Source organism: Barbus barbus (assembly GCF_936440315.1).
Source record: "Barbus barbus genome assembly, chromosome: 35".
In the NCBI taxonomy this organism is placed as follows: Eukaryota; Metazoa; Chordata; class Actinopteri; order Cypriniformes; family Cyprinidae; genus Barbus; species Barbus barbus.
The window spans coordinates 4,396,456-4,422,265 of record NC_136763.1 but is presented as its reverse complement, the minus strand read 5'-3'; positions in this window follow the sequence as shown (position 1 = coordinate 4,422,265).

Here is a 25,810-nt window from a genome sequence, read left to right as displayed (position 1 = left end):
TAATTTACTCACTGTCGAAAGTGAAAGTGATATACAGCCAAGTATGGTGACCCATACTCGGAGTTCGTGCTCTGCAAATAACCCATCCATAGTGCATGTGCGCACACACAGAGAACGCTGTACATTCACTCCCCCCACGGCCCGAGACTCAAACCCGCAACCTTTGGATTACGAGTCCGACTCTCTAACCATTAGGCCACGACTTCCCACCTTTCCACCTGTCATGTAATTTACAACGTGTATGACGGTTTTTCTTGCATGTCACGACCAAATGTCATATTTAAGATTTGTGCCACCATAAGATTTGAGCCTGGTTTCTCCCAAGGTTTTTTTTTCTCCATTCCGTCACAGAGGGAGTTTTGGTTCCTTGCCGCTGTCGCCTCTGGCTTGCTCAGTTGGGGACACTTAATTTCTAGTGATTATCGTCAATTTGATTTCGCAGATACTATTTAAACTAAACTGATCTAGACAATGGCATCTCTGAATTCGATAATGAAATGCCTTAACTGAAAATTGAGTGTTTAATCTTATTTTTATAAATTACTGACACTCTGTCCTCCAATTTGATACTGTTAAGTGCTTTGACACAATCTGTATTGTTAAAAGCACTATATAAATAAAGGTGACTTGACTTGACTTGACCATACTATATTTAATGTAGTCTTTGTGTGTGCTGATTTATGTTGAGAGTGGATAAAGCCTTAAAGAGACAGTTCATCTAAAAAAAGACAATTTGCTGTTAATTTACTCTTCCTTAGGCCATCCAAGATGTAGATGAGTTATTTTCTTTAGTAGAACAGTAAAGAAGCTTTTTAGCTGAAACTGTGGTCCTTGGTGATTCATAAAATGCAAGTCAATGGCTACCATCACTTTGACAGTGAAAAAAGCAACACACAACACAAAATTAATACCTGTAGCTCCTGACGTTCTATTGAGTTCTTATGAAGCAAAACAATAGAACGAAAATAAATTAAACATCATTTACAACATTATTACCTGTAATCCATAGTTTCAGGCAAACAGGGAAGTATGATTCTTTTCCGCTAACTTGTTCTTTCGAACAGTTTGTTTCAGTGAACTAGTTCAAATAACCCTTTCACCAGTCCATTTACAGAATCACACGATGACATCACATACGTTCATGGCCAAAAATATGATCACCCTTGGTAAATATGATCAAAGAAGGCTGTGGAAATTAATCTGCATTGTTGCGTCCTTTTGATCTTTTATTTAAAAAATTCACAAAAATCTAACCTCTCATTGGATAATAAGAATTTAAAATGGGGGTAAATATCATTATGAAATAAATGTTTTTCACTAATACACATTGACCGCAATGTACCCTTTTATTAAATACTTTTTGAAACCTCCATTTGCCAGTTTAACAGCTCTAAATGTTCTCCAATAATGCCTGATGAGGTTAGAGAACACCCGAGACTGCTCTCATGAGAATTACAAATGACCTGCTTCTATCATCTGATCGTGGTTGTATCTCTTTATTAGTGCTACTGGATGTTAGCGCTGCGTTCGACACTATCGACCACAACATTCTTTTGAATAGACTAGAAGACTTTGTTGGCATTAGTGAAAGTGCCTTAGCATGGTTCAAATCATACTTATCTGACCGCCATCAATTCGTAGCAGTGAATGAAGAGGTATCATATCGATCACAAGTGCAGTACGGAGTACCTCAAGGCTCAGTACTAGGGCCGTTACTTTTCACGCTTTGCATGTTACCCTTGGGAAATATTATCAGGAGACATGGTGTTAGCTTTCACTGTTATGCTAATAGCTCTATATATTCTTCGCGTCCCGGTGAAACACATCAAATTGAGAAACTAACGGAATGCATAGTCGATATAAAAAAACTGGATGACGAGTAACTTCTTACTGCTAAATTCTGAAAAAACAGAGGTGTTAATTATTGGACCTAAAAACCCCACATGTAATAACCTAGAACACTATCTAACACTTGATGGCTGCTCTGTCATTTTTTCGTCATTAGTTAGGAACCTAGGTGTGCTGTTTGATAGCAATCTTTCATTTGAAAGCCATGTTTCTAGCATCTGTAAAACTGCGTTATTTCCATCTCAAAAACATATCTAAACTGTGACCTAAGCTCTCTACATCAAATGCAAAAATCCTAATTCATGCGTTTATGACCTCAAGATTAACTATTGTAATGCTTTATTGGGTGGTTGTTCTGCACGCTTGATCAACAAACTACAGCTGGTCCAAAATGCAGCAGCTAGAGTTCTTACTAGAACCACGAAGTATGACCATATTAGCCCAGTTCTGTCATCACTGCACTGGCTCCCTATCAAACATCTTATAGATTTTAAAATCTTGTTAACTACTTATAAAGTCCTGAATGGCTTCGCTCCTCAGTGCCTGAGCGAGCTCTTATCACTTATTACATTATAGTCCTCCACGTCCGCTGCGTTCTTAAAACTCTGGCCGTTTGATAATACCTAGAATATCAAAATCGAATGCGGGCAAAAGATCCTTTTCCTATTTAGCACCCAAACTCTGTTCGGGAGGCAGACACACTCTGTCAGTTTAAATCTAGATTAAAGACACATTTCTTTAACCTGGCTTACACATAACACACTAATATGCTTCTATTATTCAAATCCATTAAAGGATTGTTAGGCTGCATTAATTCCCCATAACACACAATGTACTCGTTACATCATAAGAAGAATGGCATCTACGCTAATATTTGTCTGTTTCTTTCTTATTCTTTTTCTCAGTTCGTGTCCAGATGTTGGATCGGAGCTGGGAGATGATGTCTCCCTGATCATCGGCGGAGGCCGGGACACCTGGATGAGCCCCGGGGACATATCCCCAGTGAAGACCTCAACTTAAATACAATAAAAAGAAAAAGAAAAGAAAAGAACTAAAAATATAATAAAATACCTAACTAAATAATACTATTATTTTTAGAAATTGCAACAATATAAAATAGAAATAAATACATTTAAAATATTAATTAAATCAATAAGTAAACAATAAATAAACAATTATCTCCTGGACAGAGGAGAATTGAGCCTGGTTTCTCCCAAGGCTTTTTTTTTTCTCCATTCTGTCATAGAGGGAGTTTTGGTTCCTTGCCGCTGTCGCCTCTGGCTTGCTCAGTTGGGGACACTTAATTTCTAGTGATTATCGTCAATTTGATTTTGCCGATACTATTTAAATTAAACCGAGCTAGACAATGACATCTCTGAATTCAATAATGAAAAGCCTTAACTGAAAATGTGATACTGTTAAGTGCTTTGACACAATCTGTATTGTTAAAAGAGCTATATAAATAAAGGTGACTTGACTTGACTTGACTGACAAGAGATCAGAGACCATTCCTTCATCCAGAATCACTCCAGACCCTTTAGATTCACAGCTCCATAACGGTGCTTCTTCTCTTCAGTTCACCTCACTCATTTTCTATAGGGTTCAAGTCAGAGGACTGGAATGGCCATAGCAGAAGCTTGGTTTTGTGCTCAGTGACCCATTTTTGTGTTGTTTTTGAGGTTTGTGTTTGGATTATTGTCCGGTTGGAAGATCCAAATATGGCCCATTATAAGATTTCTAACTGAGTCACTTGTTGTTTCTTTATCTTTATTTGATAGAATCCATGATGCCATGTGTCTAAACAAGATGTCCAGGACCTCCAGCAGAAATATATGCCCACCACATAAAAAATACAGCAGTATATTTCATTGTACACATGGGGTACTTTTTATTCCTGTGTTCACCAAACCCATCTTGAGTGTTTGCTGCTAAAAAGCTCATTTTTTAGTTTCATCTGACCATAGAAGCCAGTCCCATTTGAAGTTCCAGTCGTGTCTGATAACTGAATATGCTGGAGTTTGTTTTTGGATGAGCTAGGATAATTTTTCTTGAAACCCTCCCAAACAACATGTGGTGATGTAGGTGCTGTCTGACAATTGTTTTTAAGGTTTTCTGACCCCAAGACTCAACTATTTTCTGCAATTCTCCAGCTGTGGTCCTTGGAGAGTCTTTAGCCGCTAAAACTCTCCTCCTCACCATGCATTAGGACGATATAGACATGTCCTCTTCCAAGCAGGTTTGTAACATTTTATGTTGATTGGAAATTCTTAATTATTGCCCTGATGGTGGAAATGGGAATGTTCACTGCTCTAGTTCTTTTCTTAAAGCCACTTCACTAATTTGTGAAGCTCAATTATCTTTTGCAGCACATCAGAATATGTTCTTTGGTTTTTCTCATTGTGATGGATGATTAAGGGAATTTGGGCTTTGTTTCCCTCCTATTTATATTTATGTAAAACAGGAAGCCATGGCTGGATAATTTCATGTTCATAATCACCCTGGAGTGCTCAAAATTGTGAAAATGAATGGGAGTATACTTCAGAGATATTTTACTCATAAGAATTTCTAGGGGTGCCAATAATTGTGTCCAATGCGTATTTGAGAAAAACATTTATTTCATCATGATATTTCCCCCCATTTTAAATGAAAGGTTAGATTTTTTTTTTTTTTAATAAAAGATCAAAAGGATTAACAATGCAGATTAATTTTCACAGCCTTCTTTGATCATATTTACCAAAGATGCAGATATTTTTGGCCATGACTGTATACGCAATTATATTACATAAAACACCAAATAACGATGTGGAAAAATTATTTAAAATATATTACTTTGTGTTCTGCCGAAGAAAGAATATCATGCAGTACAATTTTGTAAAGCAGAAGAGTTTCTTTATTCCCATTGATGGTTCAATTAAAAACATTTAACTTCCATGCAACTTTTCCGTTTCACAATAGGGTTCTTTATAGGTTGTTTAGATTTTTCTCTTCACCCAAAAAAAGTTTTTTTTTGAAAGATTCTTTGGGGAAACCAGAATGGTTCCTTTATGGCTTTATTTTTAACAGTGTGCATAGGACCTGTCTCCACGTCCAAAAGACATGCAACCATCGACAGTCTCCATGAACTCCATCCATCCCATCTCATCCCAGCCCTCTATCTGCATACAGATCCCAGTTCTGATGAGTCAAACCTGCCTTCACGGCTTCACCTGACAGCCACAGCGTCCTGCCCTCTCTCGCCGCTCCATAAACATCACGTCAGGGCTCATTCACCGACCCCCCTCCTCTTCTCTATTAGCAGCTAATAATATTGAGTTACCACTCAGCACGCTGCCAAGTGGTCTCTGCTGGGACTCAGTGGCTGTTTGTGCTTGGCACGGGCGGCTGAGAAGAGAGAACCTTAACGTTTTAAAGGTACAATAACAAACATCTCCGACCCTCTACACTATGCTAACCTGCTTGCTTTTACACCTCTGGGAATGGCTTTATTTCCGTGCAGTCTGTGCACATTTTATTTAGAGAGGGAGGACCTCAATGAAAGATTTCATCAGCATTTTAAAATACAAGAAGGTTTTAGACATCAATCACAGGCTGAAAGCATGCGGTCTTAATGTTGATTCGTTAGTTTGATTAAAACTATATTTTCTGTTCGTCTAGGTTTAGTTAACTAGGATTTGTTGCCGTGTCTGTGTTAAGTGGAAATATGTGCAAATTCTTTTAGCAATATTTAAATCCTGTCAAGATATAATAAACATTATTAGGCCAGCTGAAATGAATTGATTTAGCAGAGTAATTAGTTTTTTTTCCAAACCGTTTAGAAATTATAAAAGGAATTTTGACCAGACATGACTTCATGTATATATATGTATGTATGTGTATATATATGTGTATATATATATGTATGTATATATATGTATATATATGTGTATATATATATATATGTATATATGTGTGTGTGTATATATATATATATATATATATGTGTGTGTGTATATATGTGTGTGTATATATATATATATATATATATATGTATATATATATTTATGTGTATATATATATGTATGTATATATCATATCATATCATATAATTTGAACAACAAAAGAAAATCCAAGTTGAGCAAAAGTCTGAATTGAATGTGGACTTGGTCTGCAGTTGTAGCCGTGGAGGAAAGTGACGAGTGCTAAAAACAAGACCAGGAAAGAGAGAGAGAGCAAGAGAGAGGTGTTGGGACAATGCAGCGTCCTACTCAGTGTTTGAAAGTGTTCCATCAAGTCAACTGATTTAATTGCACAGGGGGCGGTTTGTAACTATTACTGTGAAAAGAATCCTTTAGCAGCAATAACACTAAATCAGCCCTTATTAAAACAGCTATATATCTGCCTGCCTAAATTGTTGCTGGACTCGTGGGTTATCAAAATAACCGTAAATTTTGCCAGATTTCTGGCCGTAAAAACTCATTAGGTATTTCCCAGCTAAGAGAGAAAGAGAGAGGGGAACTGCCTGTTGCCTGGGAGCTGGGGAGCAAAGCATTGTGGGGGCTGGCCACAGTTACCTTTGTCATGAATCACTGTGCGAATAGGCCATGGGCCAGAAAAGGCTGCTGATAGCGCTCACGCGCACACACACAGAAAGCAGGGCAGACACAATAAGACGCACTGTAGAACTCCATGGAAATGAAAATAATCCAGCAGCCGTCAACCCTGTTACGGCCCTTTTTCTGCCTCCCACAGTGTGTGCGCTGTGCGCCTCGCCCCAACACACTCCCTGCCTCTCCAGTGCTGAAAAGACACATACAATGTAAGTCATATGGGTGTCTGGGGGTCCTGGTGCACGGGGTACCATTTGTCAAATGTCCAATCAACCCTTCCTAGTCCTGAAACCGTGTGGTCTCAGCGCAGCAAGCTTAAGCAAGCATGAGTAAATCTGCTCTTGTCGACATGTGTGATGTTCGTCGTTTGTGCGTTTCATGAAAATATGTACATCTTTCCTGCTGCTATAAATTCTCAGAAAACATTTTTGGAGAGCTCAGCAGCTTGAAAATCCTAAAAATGACATCCTCATGTTGAATGAGGGCCACGTTCAACCGAAAATCAGTTGATAACAGACTGTCATATTGTATTTAAAGAGATAGTAATCTAAAAATGAAAATTCTGTCACCATTTACTTGTTCCAAACCTGAATGAGATTCTTTTCTGTTGAGCACAAAAGAAGATATTTAGAAGAATGCTCATAACCAAACAGTTGCCGGTAGCTATTAATTTAAATATTATGGAAAAAATGGCCACCATAAACTGTTTGGTTAACTGTCCCTTCAACAGCAAGTTTAGCATTTTAAAGTTTGTCCCACAGGAAATGAGATCTCTTTAGTAACTGTTTCTCCTAGACAGTGAGTTTTTATTCTGAGAAAAAATAGCTCAATAGTCTCAAATGTGTCTCTTCTAGAGTTTCAGATTTCAGATTTTCAGATGATTCAAATTGTGCATAGATGTCTCCAATCAGAAGTCAGAGATCTAATTATGACCTCAAATGTTTTTCATCAAATTCTGTCAGGTTTAAATGTTATCCATGTCAATTTTCAAACTAGGCTCATACACCATAATCAGATTAGATGCAATATTGAATGTAAGGCAGATGAAAATGAGGAATATGCTTTTTTGTATAAAGATCCTAGATGTATCTTTCAGAACTCCGAATTTACGAGTTTTTGTGTACTACTTTTTTTTTGTAAAGACGTTTGTTAAACAACAGCACAAACCTATTTCATTTTCACACAAATTATGATTACAGGGCAGATTATTGCTTACTAAACACTCATTTTCACACAGTTCCTTGCACAATACTATGTTATGACCTCAAAACTATTTTACCATAGTGCATGATTAGTAAAATTGTACATTTTGATATTTGTATAGCATGCAGCTTAATATGTATTGCTTTTCTGACACATAAACTTGCATTGTAAAGCGGTCTATAAGTCTATTAAATACGAGTCATGTAAAAAAAGAGCTTAAAGACTTGTAAAAGCAAGCTAAAATGGCATGGTTGATTCAGCAAATGTGTTTTTGTAACATTTGCTTCTGTAATTCTCTGTATATCAGTTAAAGGGGTCATGAACTGCATCTGTTTTTTTTATTTTGTACTGTTCTCTGAGGTCCACTTATAATGTTATCAAGATTTTTACATAAAAAAATATCAATACGTTATTTTCCGTCCTGTTTTTAACCCCCTCATCAGAATGCTCTCTTTGAATAGGCATGGCGGATTGTAGACTTGGAAGTAAACACCCACTGCTATGATTGGCTAACACTTATCCTACATAGATGGACGCTGCTGTGATTTAGGTCAAAAACGCATATTAACTCAATACATATCAAGCAATCTGTAAGAAACAGTTATTCACACTTGTGTTGCAACATTACTGTCAGATCCAATATAGTCGGCACAGCATTGTCGTTTAGTATCAATCTTTTTGAAAATCCTGCATCGAATGGTCTCTTGTTTATAAACGGATCCATGGTAAAATAAAGTGAACAAAGGACCAAGTTCTTACTGACGCTGTCTGGATCTTCATTAAATATAAAGTTCATCCACTCTTATCTAACGTTGAGATAAGAAGAAAGGCAATGCAAAGAGTGTTTTTTCCACAGCTTGGCACTGCACAGGGTCTTGTTGTCTTCAGAGCCATTTTTATAATTTGGTTTCTGCATAGACCTACACATTCACCTCTCTCGTAAACACTACATGCGCAAATCAGTGGGCGGGGCTAAACAGGCAGTGATGTAGAAGCAGGTGTTGATGATATTCTGCGGAGACGGTGCTTATCCACTCTATTACATCATTAACTAGAACATTCCACAAGCTGTCGTTTTGGCAGACTGCCGTCAATATAAGCTGTTTTTGACTAACGACAAAGGGTTGAGTTCTGAAATGTTTTTATAGTACAGTGACCTATTATATGTCAAAAGATCAAGGGAATTTTGGTTTCTCAGTTCATGACCCCTTTAAGGGTTTAGTGTAGGTGGCATGTTATTACTTTTAAACGCAATAAAGTGTTTATTTTTCTGCCACTTAAATGACATTCAGTTGTTTAACTGCAATGATATGTACAATAGCCGATGTAATAAAACACTGTAATATTCGCATTCATCTGTTTCGGATAAAACTGAACAAGCATCAGTCCCCGAACATTTCATATTCAGACTGCCATGGTATGCACAGTACAACAACGTAATAAAACATTGCCAGGTTCACGTTTCAGATGAAATGATTTCACTTTAAAAGTGACGCAAAACTGACATTTTGTATCCAAACTGTTGTTATATATACAGTAAAACAGCTAATGTAATGAAATGTTGCCACATTCATCAGTTTTGCATAAAACCTTTAGCACCACTCACTGGACATTCACTTCGAAAGTGTTACAAAGCAATGTAATATAATTTTGCAGAAACATTACCAAAGGCATGTTTTTGCAGTGAACGCGAGTTATCTATTTTCATACTGAACAATATATCAGCATGTAACTCACTTATGTCTCTTTATTTTTCCCAAGCTGTTTTTTAAAGAAACAATGTCAATATTTAAATTAAACATGACTGAGCAATAAAATGGCAACCTTTATGCAATAAAACTTTCCTCTGGGATCTCATCAAATGTGTGGCACAACTTAAATGCCAACCTTAACGACTTCTTTCTAAAAGTGATTTCAGCTTCATCATAAGACCTTTCATCAGTCCATAAATTTGTCTTGGAAATGCCTTCCATGACAAACCACAGAGTATGTGATGCATCTCATCCAATGGCCAAAGATCACAGGCTAGTAAGATCTACTCAACCTCACTGGCCGTTTCAGATGACCAATCGGTTTGGAGTGACTGGACACCTCCACGGTCCAATCATGTAGTTCAGTTCACCTGAGCAGTGTTTCTTTCTCCCTGTGGCGACTCCAGAAGGAAACCACATCCTATCCATTAGGTTTAATGATGTTCTGACTCCTGCTCCGGGCGGCCACTCGAGCCAAACCACAGACACATTAACCCCCTGCTTCCCCCTGAATTTATTTACTCCTGGGCTCATTGTTGTAAACAAAGCTTTACGTGCCTTCGCTGATCTTTTAATGAGCATGCCTTTTAAAGTGCTCTATTTTCCTTTTCCACTTCTTTAACAGCTCAGTCGTGTTTAATTTAAATATCAACTTTGACTCAGATGTTTCTCCTAAACTACCTTGGGAGAAACATAAATGAAACAATTGTTAACTTATAATTAGAGTACAGAACCTTAAAATGAATTTGGATGGCAGCCCAGCTCAGTATTTTCTACTCTGCTTAGGTAGTTTCCAAATTCACACACCAAAATAGTGTTGTTGTTTTTTTTTGTTTTTGTAGTTGTTGAAGATTGTAGTGCTGCTTTGCTATTACTTTTAATTAGATTAGATTAGATTACTATTAATATTAGATTTTAGGAGTAAGGTTATGCTGTAATTAACTTTACGGTCGTGATAGACATGTAGGCATTGCACCATTTTTATTCATAATATTAAAGGCAACATATAAGAGCAACTGAATTGATATATGATTGTATTTCTTTAACAATCAGGGTTTTTCATCTCCTGTTGCCCTCCACTGGTGAAACACAGTGCTGCATGATCTTTTTAATCATGTAACAGTGAGTAATGAGCAGAGAAGGCATTATAGACACCATAAAATCACTTTTGATGAAAGTTTGTGGAATTTGCTTCAAGCCTGATAATAGGTGAATAGTTCACCTTATTATTGTTGGTTGCATAAAAGCCAATGTTGCAAAATATTGTATTGATAAATGGGTTTATTAGCATGCAAGGGCTAGCAAAAATGTGCTCAGGATCGAACCTGCTATGCACTGCTATACTTCTTACAACATGGAAGTTGTAAAGGCCATTTAAAACCCATTTGATTCCTATAATGTGTAATATTTCAAACTGAAACAAAATATTCAATAGGAACAATATGCAGGACTTAATTATTAATCCAGAATTGAGAGGAGAAGAACAAGTGTCTTAATATGAAAGATGTTGGTTGTAGTAAAAGTCATGTAGTCATATAGAGACACTTTTCACTGAGAAAAGGAAAGTAGTTTTAGAGGCAGAACAAATGATTACATTTCAGTCACAAGAAAAACAAATGACTTATTCAGGATTTTTGTTATAGTTTGAAAATGATCAGAATTAAGTGAGTTTATGCTTAAAACTACAAAATATCTGTCAGTGGGATACGACAAATAATATTGCTTTCTCTTTTAATTAAGTTCTTACCCCATTGGCTGATATTTGTTCCTGTTTCAACCAAATTTGATAAATTTGGCAGAAATGAGCCCATCTCAAGCTTTGCTTCTAAAATTAAAAATCAGACAGAGAAAGAACTTATTTTTTCACAGTGATGAAAGTTTTCAAAGACTGACCTTTGTCTTTAGAAAAATGTGCGCAGATGAATCACTCACAAAAGAAAAACAGCTTTAAAGACTGTTGCATTTCTTAATTCTCTGCATCACTTCATAAAGTAGCAGGTTTGCAGTCCGATTATGATAAGAATGTTTTAGTTTTGTTGCATGTTGCTTGCTTGCAGACTCTCTCTTTTCTCATCCAATGTTTGGCAACTCACCCTAAACCTCCATTAGGAAAAATGCCAAATAAACAATCAGCACGGTTAGTTTAAAAGTGACACCTTTTATTGTTTATAAAATGACTTATTGTTCATATAGCCGTAAAACTGCTGCACACACTTTTGAGTGCATGTGTATGTGTTTGTGTGACTTTGTGGTCCGTATTTTCCAGCACTCTCTAGGTATGTACCCGCTAAACCCCATCCTCCGTGCCTTGCTAAATGCACCATTAGCTGTAATTGCATGCAGAAATCCTTATCTTGTACTTCAGATGGGAGGCCTTGGCCGCTAGCCTCTCGCCACAAATACCAATTACAGTGTTCTCTATGTCAGACCGTAGAGATCCTTTCTGTGAGCGAACGGCACACACTTTTCCCCAGGAGAGGCCTGCCAGGAAGCTGTGTAAAAGGCTGCAGTTGATAATGTCTGTTTTGCTTTCAGTTGCTTGCGCTTCACAGCACAGATTGAGTCTGTCCAATCCACAAATAAACCCTGCTCTTTTTTTAACCACTTACTGTACAAACACCCTTGCTTTATATGGCTAAACCGTATTTGGAGCATCACAGGATTTGATACATACATATAGTGACTATGTTGCAAATACCTAGAGATTATTAGCATAATTATATTATTAACGTTCAAAAACACACACACACAAAAAAGAAAATTAACTCAGAAATTACTGTTAAATTTAAGAAATAATTACAAAGAAATGCAAAGTAATTAAAAGTAATTAAAATAATTACAAAGTAATACATTGAAATAAATATAACATGTTTAAGTAGAAACACTGAAATAGTATTTTCTTGTAAAACGTACTGTAAAAATCTGTTTTATGTTTTATTTACAACTTTGAGAAATCATTTTTACAGCATATAATATAATCATGTTAGGTATGTAGCATAATTAGATTTCTTTACCAATGATGGAGAAGAGGACACAATAAAAACGTTAATTATTAATATACTGTACACTAATGTTCAAAAGTTTGGGGTCAGTATGTCTTTTTTTTTAATTATCATTTTAAGAAATTAATACTTTTATTCAGCAAGGATTCATTAACATGATTAAAAATCACAATAAAGATTTTTGAACTTTCCATTCATCAAAGAATCCTTAAAACTGCAGTCTGTAAGTTTTGCCTCTTTGTCGCCATCTCTGTTTGAAAACCTGGAATTGCAATTTCTTGCAGAATTATCTTCCATGCGTGGGTTGTGCTCCGGCACGTCTCCAGCTCGGATGAATCTAATGTTATGAGGTGAATGTGTGGCAGTCCAGATGTGGATATTCACTGTACTTCGCAATCACAGATTCTAGCCTACGTCTTGGAATTTATGACCAAAATAAGAATTTTCACCGTATATTGCCATCTGAACAAGTAAGTAACAAGTCTGCCACATTTGTTCTGACCAACTGAAGAAAAAAGCATTACCAGAAATCGCGCTACCAATTGTGATTTAATCTAAAGATCGGTTAGCTCATATCACATCAAACCGTGCAAATTATTATTATTGTTATACTTTATTCTCAAATTATTAATGTTAATAACAACATCAGCATTGCGTGACTATGCATATAGTGTGTATTAGCGTGTAGATTTCAATTTCTGTACAGTCTAATATCTAATTGTCATACCATTCGAATTTCAAATTAAAAAATTACTTTAACCCAAAAAGCAAACTATGCTCCCTTCGAAATGGTTTTCTGTAAAATACAAATCTTGTGTAATCCCAGGCTATCTGTAATCTGAAGCACATTTAAAAATTGAATATAATTTCATTTAATTCACGTGTTTCATAAACACATAATCGTTTCTGAATTACAATCCGCGATCAAAATGATACATTTAATTAATCTAGCTGCTGTGAGAAAAGGCTATAAATGATCTGCCACCTGCAAGATCCTTACGTGCGATAGCCTACTAGCCGGGACAACTTCTTTATGTTTACAGACGTGACGTAATGACTCAGTCCCATGCTCGAATTTCCCGTGAAAACCTACCCGTATCACTCAAATTAGAAAACATTATTATAAGCTAACCGTTGTGAATCGGGCTAAAGTAAGGCGATAGTTTTGAACACTGGCTGGTTATGTACTTGCTCAAATATTGATTTCGGATCCTTTTTAAACAAAAAAGTTATGGACTGCAGTTTTAACTAATGAATTCCGGGTTTCGACAAAAATATGAAGCAGTATAACCGTTACTCTGATATTAATACAATTTTAAGTATTAAAAAACTATTAATGTAATAAAAACAATTATTTTAAATTGTAATACTATTTAACAATATTAGTTTTTACTGTAAATGCAAGTAAATGTTCCTGTGGCTCTGTGGTAGAGCATTGCGTGAGCAGTGCAAAAGGTCGTGGATTCAATTCCCAGAGAACACACATACTGATAAAAAATGTATTGTGCAATTAAATTGTGTTAAATTGTGCAACCATGTGAAGATTACTGTTGCTCATATCACCTCAATTCTCATAAAAAATAAATGACTTTTTGCTGCAGATTGCTGTCAGTATGAACCCTTTACATTGTTTACGCTGCAGTGTGACATAATGAGAGCGATCAAGTTTTGTTGCATCCCATCGCTCACTCTCAGCGTAAACACAGGGTTACAGTTACAGATAATTAAATTGGTCCTGTCAGATAACGTCAGCAGTTCTTTTAACTGAGATGTGCTTAAGACATCAGTTTTAAATCTAGATGTTAAACAAACAGACCCTTAACGCTGCTTATCTGAGCAAGTGAGTGTGGGAGAGGGGCTTTATTAGACAGAAGAATGCAATAACATAGGTTAAAAACTCTCTCTCGCTGTGTCTAGATCTCTTATCTGCCCACCCAGGCTCTCCTGAGACTGTGAAAGCGTGTGGCACATCTGCCAACAGCCCCGTAAGGCTCCACGTGTGTCCACATTCAAGCCTGTGTGTTGTAAAGAGACCGATGTCCAAGACAAACACTTCCCCTCTGAAACAAGTGAGGTTGTAGTTTAGTGGGTCCCACTTTATATTAGGTGGCCTTAACAACTATGTACTACTTACATAAAAAAATTAACACAATGTACTTATTTTGTTCATATTGTATTGTTTTGCTGCTATTGAGGTGGGGGTATGGTTAGGGACAGGTTTAGTTGTATGGGTAGGTTTAAGGGTGGGTTAAGGTGTAAGGGATGGGTCAATAGTCTAATTATAAATGTAAATGCAGAAATTAAATTACAGATGTAATTACATGCAGCTATTTCTTAAAATACAAGTACAATGTAAAAACATGTATGTACACCATAGGTGCATTGCATCAACGGATTAATTTAAATGTAACAGTTATGTCCACTTAATATAAAGTGGGACCGTTTAGTATAGCATGAGGTTTACTTGTTTACAACAAAAGCAAGATATTAGTAAGTAAAAGATTAATTTGTTAACTAACTAACTAACAGATTTTTGGACAAAATACTGTAAATATACAGTCTTAATATCTTACGCAGTATTGCTTCTCAATTAAGTAACTAATCTTGTTTCATGGATTTCTAGATATTTTAACTGGACAGCTAGGCAAAAAAACTCAATAAGAATGGGATTTATTTTTTAAAGAAAAGTAAACACTGTTCTTTTTAACTTTCTATTCCTCAAAAATCCTGACAAAGGTTGTATCAACTGATGATACTACTGTTTTCAACACTGATAATAATAAATGTTTCTTGAGCAACAAATCACTCAGCATATTAGAATGATTTCTGAAGGATCATATGACGCTGAAGACTGAAATAATGATGCAGGAAATTCAGCTTTGCATCACAGCAATAAATTGCATTTTAAAATTCAAATAGAAAATAGTTATTTTAAACTGTACTACAACCCGAATTCCGGAAATGTTGGAACGTTTTTTAATTTGAATAAAATGAAAGCAAAAAGACTTTCAAATCACATGAGCCAATATTTATTTATTCACAATAGAACATAGATAACATAACAAATGTTTAAACAGAGAAAATGTACACTTTTATCCACTAAATGAGCTCAATGAATCTGAGCTCACTAAATTATTTCAAATTTGATGCCTGCTAGAGGTCTCAAAAAAGTTGGTACGGGGCAACAAAGGGCTGAAAAAACAATACATTTTGAAAATATTCATCTGGGAGAACATCTAGCAACTAATTAAGTTAACTGGCATCAGGACTGTAACATAAAAGGGATGTCTTAGAGAGGCAGAGTCTCTCAGAAGTAAAGATGGGCAAAGACTCTCCAATCTGTGAAAAAAATTGTAAAAAATATTGTGGAATACTTTAAAAACAACATTCCTCAATGTCAAATTGCAAAAGCTTTGCAGATCTCATCATCTACAGTGCATAACATAATCAAAAGTTTCAGAGAAACTGGAGAAATCTCTGTGCGGAAGGGACAAGGCCGAAGACCTTAGTTGGATGCCTTGGACACTGCATCACTCATCGACATGATTCTGTCATTGACATTACTAAATGGGCCCAGGAATACTTCCAGAAACCACTGTCAATAAACACAATCCTCTGTGCCATCTGCAGATGCCAACTAAAGCTCTACCATGAAAAAAAGGAAGCCATAGGTGAACATGGTCCAGAAGCACCGTCGTGTCCTGTGGGCCAAGGCTAAAATGGACTGTTTCAAAGTGGAAAAGTATTCTATGGTCAGCGTGTTATCAGCGTTCAGTTCAAAAACAGCATCTCTGATGGTATGGGGGTGCATAAGTGCATAAGGTATGGACAGCTTGCATGTTTTGGAAGGCACTATGAATGCTGAAAGGTATATCAAAGTTTTAGAGCAACATATGCTCCCCTCCAGATGACGTGTATTTCAGCAGGAAAATGCAAAACCGCATACTGCAGCTATTACAACAGCATGGCTTCATAGTAGAAGAGTCTGGGTGCTGAATCGGCCTGCCTGCAGTCCAGATCTTTCACCTATAGAGAATATTTGGCCCATCATTAAACGAAAAATACAACAACAAACTCTTCAGCAGCTGGAAAATTATATCAGGTAAGAATGGGACCAAATTCCAACACCAAAACTCCAGAAACTCATAACTTCGATTCCCAGATGTCTTCTAACTGTTTTGAAAAGAAGAGGAGATGCTACACCATGGTAAACATGCCCCTGTCCCAACTATTTTGAGACCTGTAGCAGGCATCATCATGTATAGATTTTTACATTTTAATTAAGTTAATCAAAAACCGTAAATTATTCATATGTAAACCAGGTAAAATCACTAAATCATTCTTTACTTCAGTGTATCACCTTGTCCTGCCATTTCTGCTGCGGGTTTATTGGGTTTGTTGATGCTTTTCCGTGTTTTTCTGTACATGATGAACACATTGAGAAGTTCATGCTAATATCCAGCCTCAAACACGACAGCCCTTTCACGACAGTATTGCCTATTCAACGATCATCAAAGTCGGTTCCACACCCTTGTCACAACTCTGAAGCAGAATATTAAATCATTATTTTACGACCCATAATTTTTTGACCATGAGACTGTCGTTTCCTGCCTTTCACAGCTGCTGAAGAGACGGGATGAGGCGAAGGGTCACACGAGCAGATGTCATACGGTATTTGGCTTTCCACAGATCTCTGGCTTTGCATTAGAAGATGTTTTGTAGAATTAATTAATTTTAATCAATGATTTGAATGATTTTTTTTCATGAAAGAATGAGAACAAACAAGATTTGTGCACGGTTTCGTGTATGCGGTTGATTTGGAGACCTCACGATATGATGCCCAAAACCTCAAACATCCATAATGCTTCTGTCGTGTGTGGACATGGGTACAAAGAATGAATGGCTTTTATATGTTCTTTCTCTGTCCAACATTTTTCTCCATCTCCAAAGCTAGACCAAAACCAGGCAATGTTCTGCAGTGTAGGAAACAGATCGTTTGTAACTTAAGTGCCATTAGTGTGAATGTTTTACTCAGCAGCACCCAGCTGGGAGCATGTACCATCATCATCATCTTCAAATTTCCTATAGAAGTGGCAGCACTCCGGTGTCTATAACTCTAAGTAGAAACTTGATCCAGTAGAATCGGAATTGGTCTGTAGCTGAAGTGTTACCTTTCAGAGGATCACACAGAGGTGGTGTTCTTTAGGCCTGCTTTGTCTGTTCTTGTTCTAATTGGTTTAAAAATAAATGCTGTGGTGTTTGTGCCCTTGTCACTCTGGCAAATCCACATCCTGTCATTTGAAGGCACTGCTTATACAGCGAACACTCAACAAGACGTTATACACTGTCTCAAACATTTCCATATTGTCGTTGTCGTACAGACCCAGAACTGGTTTGCTCTTGCATTTGACCTGTTTTCTCTCCGATTTTGGTAAAATTTGATGTGAGAAACTGGAGAATAAAGACTATGAACTCAAAATATCCCAATTATTGCACCTGGTCTTAATACAATGACTTCTTTTTATAGTACACTACTGTTCAAAAGGTTGGGGTGGGTAAAATGTGTAAAAAAAAAAAAAAAAACCTTTCCAAATAAGCCTCTTATGTTCAGCATGGCTGCATTTATTTGATAGAAAATAAAGTAAAAAAACAGCAATATTGTGAAATATTATTGCTATTTAAAATAACTATTTTCTATTTGAATATATTGTAAAATGTAATTTATTCCTGTAATGCAAAGCTGAATTTTCAGCATCATTATTCCAGTCTTCAGTGTCACATTATCCTTCAGAAATCATTCTAATATGCTGATTTGCTACTCAAGAAACATTATTATTATTATCAATGTTGAATGCTGTTATGCTGCTTAATATTTTTGTTGAAATCATGATACTTTTTTCAGGATTCGTTGATCAATAAAAAGTTCAAAAGAACAGCAAAAGAACATCTTTCATAATATTTTGATTGTTTTGCTGAATATAATGTTATCAGTTTAATGCGCTTGCATAAATAAATTAATAAAACTTTTTTTTAACTTAAACTTAAAAGCGTTTTTTTTTTTTTATGGGACAGATTCATTTCTCAAGTTCAACTCACTGACTTCAAGATCAGATTTTCCATTAAATTACAACTTAATTTCAGTCTGCTTCTCATACAAACCTATTATATGACTTCAGAATATAAGGTGCTTTTCCAGTGAATCCTTACATTGAAATCTGAAAGAGAAACAAGCCCTCACATCTTCTAGTTGGACATGGTCAATATCCATGTATGGATGCTAAGTAAAATGATTGCAAAACCAACCAAAGTGGTCTTTGAAACCTGACAACTTCCAATGGAGCGATACCGAGGCTGTAGGAGCGAACGGCTGCTGTTTGAGGCGATATGCCTGCATGCTGTTCTCTGCATCCTGCATTGCGTGACAACTGCTCTTTTATTAGTAGGTGAAAGTTTAACGGCTACACATCCACTGCTTTATTCACCTTGTTTGGCATTTGTGATTCTCATGCTCTTACCGCCACACCTGTTATTTGCAAAGCTGGAACAACAAACGTCAGTTCTGCTTTCATTCATAGCAGATGCAAAAGGAGCAGCTAATTTTGTGGCATTTTAAGTTCAAGCAATTACTGTGCTATTGTCTGTTTTAGCTCTGTTAATTTTCCCCATTCTTCACTTCCTCCTTCCGAACACTGCGCCTCCTCTTTGGCAATCATTTGCACCTTTTAAGAATCACATGTCCTGCACGATTTACTTAAATTTTATTATCCAGCTTACTTCATGGCTGTTTCCCCTGCTCTCTTTGATGTTCCACTTGCTTGCTTTATTGTAATGGAGTTTGGTTTATTTTGTGAGGTGAAAATTGCCCCCAACAGGACCGGCTTGTTTACGCCCTGAGGATTTTCACAGGATTGAATTTCAATGAGAGTTTATCTTCACTTCATTTAAAAGAAAAGAGATCGTTTACAGGATCAGCAGCCCTCAGGTCAAATCCATAATCCTCAAAAATTTACAAATGCACATCAAACCAACATCACAGGCCATTAATAAACTCTGTACGGGACTCCTTTTACTTTTGGCAAATGTGCGCACATGATTATTTAGAAGAACATTTGATGGCACAAAATCACACTGCGTGTCACACAGCATGCACAAAAGTGTGTGAGAAAATGGCAATAGGTTAAGTGCAGGATTATGGGTACATCTCACGAAAACATGTCCAAGTTATGTTTCTAATGAAGCCTGTTTAGGACGATTACGATATGCCATTATTTTCATGACAATTCTCTTCTCATTCAACACTCATTGTAATTCCCATTTTCCCCAATGGTTATGCTCATTCAATTCTCATTATATATTAATAAATGTACAGGATGGAATTGAGCTCTCTAGTGACATCTCTGGTTCAAACATCAAAATGCAAATTGCTTGCAGATGACCATCAATTGTCCTTCGGCTCTGCTTTTCTGTAGATTAAACTTTTTTCTTTCTTTTTTTTCTGCCAAATTAAACACAACAACTCTGAATATAAATCATTATTGGCAGCTCAAGGTATGGCAAGAACCTGGTTTTGAACAAGGCTTTTTATGTACTATGATACTAATGCATACTGTGATAGCAGTGTTTGTTCATTTCTAACTAAAAATAAACAATAAATCTTCTAAAATGTACCTTTAATTGTCACAAAAACAATATCACAAATGTAAAATTTTTAAAACCCTCTTTTTGTAGGGTGATTTATGACGTGTTGTTAACTAGTTTTGACCTGAAAATAAGCTGAAAGCAGAGCAATTATAGGTAGATTTTAGAAATTACAAGCTCTACATATATTGTGTCATTTTTAATTTTCTAATTTTAATGAACTTTTAGGGAATGGCAAGTAGCAAGCAGTTATTTTTGGATGGTCTGGTGTGGCCAGTTGTTTAAGATCATGGCTGGTATCTTATCAACATAATGTCTTTGAGCAAGACCTAACCTCAGATTGAAACCCCTGGGTGTTTGTCTACATGTATTGAAAGTTGCATTAAATAAAAAATCATCTGGTAAAGTAGCGGTTTTCAACTGGTTTTGCTTCAGAACCCAGATTTTACATTGCAGATCAAATGGCGATTCAATGTACCAAAATTAAAACTGACATTTATGGAAAGGATAGTTCACTCAAAAATGAAAATTCTGTCATTAATTACTCACCCTCATGTCGTTCCAAACCCATAAGACCTTTGTTCATCTTTGGAACACAAATGAATACTTTTGATGAAATCCGAGAGCTTTCTGACCCTGAATAGACAGCAACGCATCTGACACGTTCAAGGCCCAGAAAGGTAATAAGGACATGTTAAAATGTGATGCGATCTGGGAAAACCTGTCGGATGTCACACTGGGACGTTTACAGGGAATTCAAAAAATGTCATTTTTAAGAATGTAAATTTTTTGTCAAAATTGGGATTTCATTAAATTATTATTCTATAACATCTTGTCAACCATCTCTGAAAATTTATTGGCAAAATTAATTTGTTCAGTGCAGAAAAACAGCAATTCCAATCTGGCTTTTCCTAGATTGCATCACAAATAGTCCATGTATTCAGTCTTCGATACATGTTCACGAGAGTACCACGATGAACGTGTGTGGTGCTGCTGATGCAGGAGCTGGCGTTCTGTTGTTGTGGTACTGTCGTGAACACGTGTCAAAGACTGACATGGAAGAGAAAAATTGTTGAATAAAGTTGTTATTTTTGCTTTCTTTGCACACAAAAAGTATTCTCGTAGCTTCATAAAATTAAGGTTGAACCACTGATGTCACATGGACTATTTTAATGATGTCCTCACTACCTTTCTGGGCCTTGAACATGGTAGTTGCGTTGCTGTTTATGTAGGGTCAGAAAATTTTCGGAATATATAAAAAATATCTTAATTTGATTAAAAAAGATGAACAAAGCTCTTTCGGGTTTGGAACATTATAAGGGTGAATAATTATGGCGTAATTTTCATTTTTGGGTCAAATCAAGTCAAGTCAATATTATTTGTATAGCGCTTTTAACAATCCAAATTGTGTCAAAGCAGCTTTAAGTCGGCTTGATATAAAGCTGGGTGGCTTTATATCAGCTTTACAGTATTTAGACGGGGAAATAGTTTGTAGAAATAGAGTCATTCTCCTCTGGCCAGACTAAATCATCTGTTTAAATCTAGGCTAAAGCAGAGTCAGATTGTGCAACTAACACTATAATATTACTATGAGCAGCACCCAGTAATATGCTAAATTATTAACATGACATATTCAACTGAAAAATTCAATTTTAGATCATTTTGACATCCAAATGATTTGGTAGACTTGTAATTAAAGCACTTGGAAGCCAGTGGTTACAAACACCAAGAACATTGTGATTGACGCAAGCTATTTAATTTTATTTAATGTAGTCTGGGTCCTATTTTATTTGACCTTAAATAGTTTGGTGTTGGCATCTATCTAGTTTGACGAACTTCTACCAAGTGAAAGATGGATTTGCGCCAAAATACTGTAGAACTTGATTGGATGCATGACCTTTGACATTAACAACATGTATAAGAAATAATGGAAATTTTAAAACAACAAATTAGTATTTTTCTCTCAAAAGAGACCTGCTGCCCATTTTTGAGCGTGATTATTTGCTTGTCCTTAATTGCCCATTTCTCCATTAATCCTAGGTTGAAATTCACCTCAGCATATGATATGACTGCCTTGACCTGTGCAAGACCTTCTGAGTTCCTCTTAAACGCTAATCTGCTGTGGTGGGTTATTTTCCCATTCTTGAGAGTTTTTCCCCAATCTCTCTCTTTATGAGGGACTGGAAATTATTAGGAAATGAGGCCATTGTGAGGACTACACCAGCCTTGTGTTGAGCGATGACAGAGACTGTAGCCTCATTCGTCAAGCTGTTCCTCTTTCCCCTTGCCAACAAATTAAACACAAATGTGTAGGGAACAGGCACAGAGAGTGTGAAAAGAGCGCCCATGATGCTCTTGTGGTTCATTGCTTGCAGGAGGTTAGCAAGATCATTATTTCACTTTGATTTGCCAAAACCCTGATTCTCAAGGACTAACAATTGGCAGCTAAACTACTTCAACTAGACTAGTCTTTTCATCGGCAGTGGGATACATTTTTATGATTTTTACGAAGAATTTTAGGTCGTGACTTGTTATTGCTCATAACCGTGAGAAACAATCAGGTTGATCCTCATCATTTCCCATCAGTGATGATGCGACCAATGATCACGTCGATGAATGTCTGGCCGGTCGCATTAATGAATCCCAACCGCAAAATAGAGCTGCGATCCAGCGGTCACACGGCGAGAACAGACGAGATGCCATGGAATGTGCGCCCCGGCCCATCGCACCAGTCTCGCCGAGCTCCTCCGCACGCCTCTGTCGTCTTTTTCCAATCCAGACTTCATTGTCTTGGAATGTTTCCTCCATACGGTCACGAAAACACTTTCCTTCCCACATCACTTAAAGTGACTCCTCTGAACTTGTATTGTTCAGAATTGGTTTCAGCACCAGCTAATCATTATCAGCAGTACTCAGTGTAGAACAGCGGGGCTTTTTCCTCCTTTCAAACAAATGTGTTTTTGCTGTGCGCTCAATAACAGCAAAGCCTCAGGATGGGGAGCAAGACCGAGCGTTTATTTATGAAACAACTTAATCAATTAATGGACAAACCTTGTCCTATTCAGTGTTGGTTGGCCACCTATAAACATTTATTTTTATTGTTTGGCTCTGCAACTCTATGTTTACACAACATCGTTCATCAAAATTTGCGTTCAAGGCAAATAATTGGCACAAAACACAAGACGGATTTCCTGACTGCAATCGCACAAAGTGAAATTCAGACATTTCAGTGAGCAAAAGCATAGAAACTTTAAGACATTTACCACCGGAGTTGTAAAGTTGATATTTCATTTTTTAAAAGACATTGCAGAGGTTAGGATAACACTTCATAATAGGGAACACTTATTCACTATTAACTAGGACTTGTCCCTCAATGAATTCTTAATTTGCTGCTTATTAATAGTTAGTAAGGTAGTTTAGGTATTGGGATGTAGAATAAGGCATTAATATGTGCTTGATTACTACTAATAAACGGCTAATATTCTAGTGATATGCATGCTAATAAGCAACTAAGAGACCTTAAAATAAAGTGTTACCGAGCTTAGCTTAAATATTTTCAAGATTTTCAAGAAAAAATATTTTTTAAATACGTTTTATTTTTCATAAATTCTTTTTAGTTATTTTGAACAGCTAAATTTCCAATAAATGATGTTCTTTTGAACTTTTTATTCATCAAAAAAATCCAGAAAAACAACATGGTTTCCACAAAAATATTAAGCAGATGGTGAAAACAGTTTTCAACAATCATTATAATGAGAAATGTCTCTTTAGCACCAAATTGGCACACAACTATCTATATGTTTACTGGGAAAACATCTGGTTTCTTTTTACAGTTATACATGCAATAAAATGTTTCTTTAAAGCCTTATTTTCAGAGGAAAAATCTCCACATACCTATTTCAATGCACGTTCTGTTAAGCACACTTGACTTATGGATGAATTGCATCTTGTGCAGGATATTAGGAGAAAGATGACCCAATGAGTTTAAAGTTTCCGGAGGGACGCTTGCTTTCTCTCTACAGCTTTTTTGATACAATTAGAAACAGATGCAGTAAGAATAAAATCAGGTACCATTGCCAATCACACTGTGAAGAGTGTAGTGCTGTATGACAGGGTAATCTGTCACAGGTCAACATGACTGATAGATAGGGACCACAGCGTGGATCACATAGCACTGTAATATTCCATGTCTCCATGCTGTACCTGTCAGTTTTGACACTGTGTTTGTCAGGAAAATTGTTTTGAGTTGAAGCAGGTTGACGTAAGTTAAAATACCAAATGATTTAACTGAAGCTAAATCTCTAAAATATTATTAATGTGACAGGAAGTATAAGATTTCTACACATATAAAGTTGCAGCTGTGATGCTAGGCTGTTGTGGGTGGTTGCCAGTGTATTACTATGTGGTAACTAGGGTGTTTTCAGCGTAGATATATGTATATTATTGAAGTGGAACAAAACCTTTCATCAAAGTTGTCCTAAAACCAAAATGTGTTTTTGTCTTAAGAAAACTTTGATTAACTTTTTTGATCCATTTTAAATGTTGACTAATATATACAGGTACATCTAAAAAAATTAGAATATCATGAAAAAGGTCAATATTTTTTGTCACTCATTTCAGAAAGTGAAACCCATATATTATAAAGATTCATTACACACAGAGTGAAATATTTCAAGCCTTTATTTCTTGAAATTTTGATGATTATGGCTTACAGATAATGAAAACCCAAAATTCAGTGTCTCAGAAAATTTGAATATTACATAAGATCAATAAAAAAAGGATATTTTAAACAGAAATATCAGGCTTCTGAAAAGTATGTTCATTTCTGTGCACTTAATACTTGGTTGGGCCTCCTTTTGCATGAATTACTGCATCAATGTGGCGTGGCATGGAGGCAATCAGCCTGTGGCACTGCTCCGGTGTAATGGAAGCCCAGGTTGCTTTGATAGCGGACTTCAGGTCATCTGCATTGTTGGGTCTGGTGTCTCTCATCTTCCTCTTGACAATAACCCATAGATTCTAAACAGAGAATTTAAAAGTGCTAATGCTAAACGCAAATTCAGTAAGACTGTTATCCACGTTGGCGCTAATGATGTTCGGCTTCGCCAGTCGGAGATCACTAAAAATAATGTTAAAGAGGTGTGTGAACTTGCAAATACGATGTCAGACACTATAATATGCTCTGGCACGCTCCCTGCTAACCTGGGTGATGAGATTCATAGCAGACTGTCGTCACTCAATGGCTGGATGTCTAAGTGGTGCCCGCAGAATAACGTGGGTTTTAGACGAGTTTTTGGGGCAGACCTGACCTGTTGAAAAGAGATGGTCTTCATCCATCCTGGGGTGGTACCGCTCTTCTCTCTAGAAATATGGCACATAGTCTTAGAGTTCGTACTTAACTAACTGGGGTCCAGGTCAGGAAGCAGACAGACTGGCTAAACCGACCGTCTACTAGCCTCCTTACGTCACAGAAGTCAGTTAATCCTCAGCACATAGAGACTCCTTCACCCAGACATCACACTATAGAGACTGTAAGTATCTGTTCCCCGAACTAGAAAATACAAAAAAAAACAATCCAATTTATGAGTAACAACTTAATTGATGTTCAACAAATGAAAAATGTATATAACACAGAGAAACAAATGATAAAGCTTGGCTTATTGAATATCAGGTCCCTTTCTACAAATGCGCTTTTTTTAAATAGACTTACTAAAAAAATTGGTGATTTTTCTATCAGAGTTAGTGCTGGCTGCAGATAAAGGCTAAATTGTGGGTGATTTTA